Here is a 6,216-nt window from a genome sequence, read left to right on the forward strand (position 1 = left end):
CGTTGCTGCCCGTGTAGAATGGATTAATTTGCCTGTACTAAAAATTTTGCTTGACATTATATCGTTGTCGAGTCCTTTCAGCACGTAAACAACATCGCTATGTCAAATTTTCTTCACTGAAGATTCGTTTTAGCTGCATTGTTACGTTTCCGTTGCACGCCGACGTGATTTTCTAGCAGACACCGATAGCTAAGTAAGAAGAAGCAGGGCAAACGCAGACGCCGGCAACACCCTCCTCATCAGGTTATCTACTTTCACTGCGCTAGCCCGGCCTCACCTTACCGCCTCCACTTCTGCGTGCTCATCGCCCTTGGTCAGCCAATCAGGTAAGAAATATATGTCAAGTTAGGCAATGCTATTCCTTTTGAAAGCAAACAACAGTGACCTCCTAGAAAATAGGAGAGCGTTTCAATAGCCTTCTCAAACAACGCTGCGAGTCACCGCCCGATGCTTGCGTTGGCGGTTACGTAAATTGGACATCAGGAGATTGGAAGGAAAACAGATTGGAATAGCTTTACGTTATAGGGTCCCAGCCATCGGCCCGCCTAGACTTTGTACCCAGCGCAGATCGCTCTCTGAATCGGGGCCGCGCGGCCGCGCTCAGCCGCGTCATACGTAGCCGCCACAGGAGTAAAACGTCCCCCACTTTCCCTGCGGCCTTGTGCGCGATGGACGACGGAGCGCTTTTTTCCCGCCTTCCTCCCTTGCGCACGCGAGACTAAGCAACCATTCTCTGCTCACCCCTCTCACGCTTCCAGTTTCACCCACACCATACGGCGCACGGCCACTATGTTATCGCACTTGGACATTATACGAAACATCACGTCGACGACGACGGCGGAAATGTGCCTGCAGTGTCCATATATTTGCAATCGCAATAAAATTATGTGGTTCCGACTCAGTGTGGGAACCAGAGTAAGCGAAGCTTTCTCTGCTGTTTGCTTTGACTGACGATAGTACGCGATGATCTTAACAGTGAATGTTTAATTTCTTCAGCATTTAGTGCAATGCGAGAGTGGTGAGTCGATGTTAAACGTTACCCTGCGTGCACCTGTTTGTCCGTGTAATACACACAATACACAGCGAGACGTGCTTGCTTGAGGCATTGTTGTGCGCCATTTTTCATAACCTTCGAGATTGAGCCACCAGGCTTCTCATATGAATCTGGCACGCTTCCACTCGCACCGGCAACTTACGGCATCCGGCCGCGATGTTATCGCACTCGGACTTCACACGGAACATGGCGGCGACAGCGAAGGCGACGCGGATGACGTCGGCGTAAATGCGCCTGGAGTGTACATACAATTTCTTTCAGAATAATAAAAAAAAAAAAAGTTTTGTACGGGAAATACCGCTGCCATAAACTAGAAGCTTGTTTCCCCACAGTGCGACTGAGTTTGTGGAGAAACAAACGAATTGTATATTTTCTTCGTATTTCCAAGCGATTTGGTGCGACAGCATTTAAAAGCCCGGATTCAGGTTAGTCATGTCCGAACGACTGTCAGACCAGTGTTTTCTTGCGCTACGAGGATATTGTAAGAGTCATCTTACGAGAGGAAATATTCCCGACCAGGCGGGGCTCCGAGAAGTATTGTCAAGCGATTACCTATTTGCGCAGCTAAGCAATCGTGTGGCTCACAGCAGGCCCTACAACAATTAACCCGGTGTAGTTCAGCGGTTGCGGCTCCACTTTCTCAAACCCTCACAACCCTACTTTCGCGTATAACGTGCGAGATTTGCGTACACTTAACAGGCACGCATGATTTTAGTTATACTTCCGAACTGAAAAAAAGAAATCACGCAGAAAGTCCTCTGGAAGTTGCCTAAGTATGCACAAGCATTGTGCCGCTTGTTAATCGCCACGCAGCCCAGTGTCATTGTCAATGTTATGAAATTTGATTCGACCAGCATAAACCCTTATTAACCCTCATCCATCGTTATCAACCTTATCGAACATGATCTGACCCTTATCAACTATTATCGGTCCTTATCAACCTGGATGTCCAGCTAAGCTGTTGCAAAACTACCACTACAATTGCTGAGGGGGGCATTCAATGTTTTATTCATGGTTCGGATGCTTGTTTTGAAGTTTTTCTTTGTTGAAACATGTGCTGTTCTTTGTATTGTATGGGTGACCTCAATGAATGTATGCGCTGTTCGCTTCACTTCGCTGAGCGCTTGTAGCCTCTGCCTTACGTGGTTATGAGCCATTGCATTAGTCTGACGTGATGGACGGAAATGGTAGACATAGATTTGGTAGGCATAGAAATGCTTTTGCATTTAAAACTAAAATGACATCGTTTATTAAACGAGACGAAGCTGCTGATTTTCGCTGTAACACGGGGACTCTGTTTTTTTTCTTTATTTCGTTCCGTCACGCGTTCTATAGATCATAAGTTCTCCCTTTCAATTTTTTTACACTGATAATATTCAAGCCTTCGCATTGTCGGCAAATTGCACTGTCAAGTAAACACAAGTAAACACAAGTAACAAGTGCTCCATTTGGCGATGTCCTTTTGTGTCAAAAATTTGCGTAACAGTAAATCTTTCTAAATACCTTATCGTTCTAAATACCAAATGAAACACTTTACCATGCGCCGAAACTTGAGAAAAAGGGGCACGCGCAGCCGTTCTTAGTGCTTCGATGGCACTCCATAAAGCCATTTGGCCCGCTCCTTCTTGCAGAATCTGACACCATCTTCTTTCATTATACGCCAGGGCGCAAATATGCATCACAGCTGCACATTCGTGTCCATTTTTAGCATGGTCCACAAGCTCTTTCCCATCAATTCAACGGCGGACGAATCTTTTGCCCCTGTAAAGATGCTTTGCCGCATAGTAGCCAAACAAAAGCGCCCCAGGAAAAAAATTCAGCCAGCGGAATAAAACCTAACTGGACCTACATATATAGAGAGACCTACAGTATGTGACACTAGAGTGCAATTAGCGGATTAGTTTTTACTGTGCTGCAAATGACGTTTTAAAAATCACCCCATGCATTTTAAATGGGTCTACAAAAGTGCCCCAGGAAAAAAATCCAGCCGGCAGAATTAAACTACACTCGACATATAGCTTGAGAACGTTGTCGGGATTGAGTGCTTAAAGTGCAAATCGCGAGAAACGAGCCATTGCTCAGCAATCGATTTTTAAAAAATGCTGCCCATAGAGTTACGCCAACCGCATCGCCCCAGGGTTGGCTTCACCGCAGTAGTCGATGTCCCAGATTGCTGGACTTGGGGCTCGTCATCGACGTGCCCATTCTAGGTTAAGGCCTTCCGAACCTCAGGCGAAACGTCAGCGAAGAGCCGCGGACCCCAAATTGAGGGAGAGCGATGTTGAGGCCAAACGTCAGCGTTGTCTAGCCCTCCAGGAACCCGACAACGGTTCTGCACGCCTCGGCAATGCTAGCGCCAACTTCCCTGTGCGACGGCCAGGTTTCAACGCGAGTTTCTCAACCCGAACTTTAGAGCCAGCTGGAGTGCGTGTGGCCGGTTGTGGTTCTAGCACAACGGGGTACTCGTCAGTGCAATTCGTTCGGAGGAACGCCGAAGAAACTCACGACAAGCTTCGCTTACCCCCATCTCCTCGACAGTAGAAGGGCTACTGATTTTTAGATCTCAAACTCATTTTGAGGAACTAATCAGCTGTGCTGGATATATGAACCCAGAGCTAGCAAAGCTCTTTTAGCATTTAGCTCAGCCCATTATAGCCTCATCAAGCGAGGAATCTAACCTTCAATAATTGCCTTTTAATGTCATGTCACCACTTAATGGAAACTAGTTTCGGAAAACAGGCTCGGAGGCATGAGCAATCGGGGTACCCGGGCAGTCTACTGACGTAATTAGCGGGACGTTTGCAAAGCAAAAGAAAACTATCAACCCTGATTCTGCCACTGCCAGAAAGAGAGTCACCGGCATCCCTTAGATTGACACATTGTCCCATAATTTCAAGAAAGTTGGTCAGCCTGCTGGCGTCGATGTTTTGTTTTCGGCACCAGATAAGCTGTAGGCTTGTGCAGGCAGGTTAACTGCAATCCAAAGGGGACAAAAATTGTTGCGTGAGCATTGCTTGCTTGAGCCGCGGCCCATCAGAATTGGAGGACCCTTAAGGTTCTCCTTTGAGGAACGCGATAGCATTTAAAGATCCCTGGCTGTTTATCAGGCTTTTTTCTTGTATATCCAAGTTACAATCTGACGCTATCGTGTACGTTGGTTGTACTACTTTTTCAATTTTTGTTTATCATAACCTTGTACCATGCGGAGGGCCTGTGTGGTCGGTGTGGTTCGGGATGAATGTCTGCGCCACGGACGCCGATGCTTACGCCGATGCTTACGCCGAAGCCGACACGGACACCGCGCCCACGCCGTATTTTCTGTGACGCAGGACCCCTAACACTATCGCGTTAAAATATCTGCAGAACCAACCATAATAACCACTTTGTCGCGTGCGCAGTAGGTGTTGTATACAACGTTCCTCTTTCCTGAGGCCGCGAATACATTGATCAAATGGAACGTTGTCTCAATGAACGATTAAACGAGCACAATACCCATGTTTTCAACTGTGTTTCTGATCATCTCGGCATCCATTGCTGAGACCATGGGCGGTACTTTGTAGCGCTGCCTTTCCGGTGCTAATCCCTTTTCACGCTTATCACGCTTGTCAGCGGTCAGAGCGACGGTCCACTTGCGTTATGAACGGGATCAACCGGCCGTGAGCGGTGGATGGTAAGACTAGTATAGAATCAGTCATAAGGCATCGCTACAAAATACCGGCCCATCGTTGCAAACCATTATTCGATAGCACAATAACTATCTGTCGCCACAAAAGCGAACAAACTTCAGAAATTATTGAAGCGCTAGAAACTCCTGTCTGGAGAGTGCGGTGTAAGTGCTCCTTCATTGTCATTGTGCGATAAAAAGTGCAAAATTTAGTCACATTATTTGGATATCGTATGTTGGAAACTGAGTCCCGGGCACATGCTACGCATCTGCACTTTCTATTGTGCCTTGGCATGATATTTAAGCCTTGGTTATGTGCGAAATAAAAATTGTTGTAAATCAGTGCTCTTTCCTGTCACTTCTCTCGCTTCCCATGTAGATCTTCGCACTGCGAACCAAAGATGCTTCCGTAAGTTCGGGAGGGTGATGTCACTCCTGATGGCTTCAAACCCGTGTGCAGCGGCAGGAAGATAGCCTCCGTGCTTTTTATTGCGATAGCAATTATGTGGAGACTCCAGGCGCATTCCTGCCGTCGTCGTCACCGTGACGTTCCGTATAAAGTCCACGGGCGCTAAAATGATCGCTGCGCGCCGTATGCTCTATTTGCGAGTGAAAGCGCGCGAGGGTGAACCGGCGATCGCGGCTCAATCTCGCGCACCAAACAGAGGGAAGCGCGAAGGATGCGCGCCGTCTTACACTCTCGCGCATCGCTCCAGAGGGAGGGGAGCGTTTTACTGCGCGCCGCCCGAGTGACCGCGCATGGGCGTCGGGCTGCAAGGCTCCGGGGGGAGGGTAGGGAGAGGGGAGGCCGCGTACTACGCCAGGCCCTCCCGCCTGGGCGGCGTTATCTTGAAAGCCATCTGCGGCAGGGGCAGAGTCCTTCCTCCCTGCGCTGTTTTTTCGCGGCGTAGTTTGCGTTGATGCGAGTGGCGGGAGGAAGCGCAGTTAGCTCGCTGCTGCCGCCGCGCTTACTCACTACAGCGCTTTGACAGCGAGTTTCCGCGTTCATCGAGTGAGATGCCTTCATGTTTACTTGTGCGCGCGTGACACCATGCTTGTTAATTGAGTTAGTATGCCTATGTTTACAAGTTTATACGGCCAATGAAACTACTTATCTTTACTTCGTATAGCTGTGCACTAGTTCGCTATCACAATCGATGGTTCCCCTTCCGGGCGAAACTGCCAGTTTGTTTTTTTTTTTTGGCACCACACATCTAGACTTGCGTCAAACTGAAGCAACATCTCTTGCGATAGTGACTCGGGAAAGACCAGTGGTGGCGGTACGATGCACGCGCTCATGGACAGACGTATCATAGTTCGAGAAGCGCGGCGCACTCCGTGTAGAGTCAAAATGAATGTAGCGGCGACTGGACGATTGCCTCTCTCGCGTGTGAACTCCCGTGCCCATTACACGCACGCGGCCGACAAGAAAAACCCGCAGCGGCCTCAGTATATCGGAGCCGGTTAGCCATGGTGCCGATGGTCTGGGGGAGCGGCA

The sequence above is a fragment of the Dermacentor silvarum genome, chromosome 4 (assembly GCF_013339745.2).
Source record: "Dermacentor silvarum isolate Dsil-2018 chromosome 4, BIME_Dsil_1.4, whole genome shotgun sequence".
Classification (NCBI taxonomy): Eukaryota; Metazoa; Arthropoda; class Arachnida; order Ixodida; family Ixodidae; genus Dermacentor; species Dermacentor silvarum.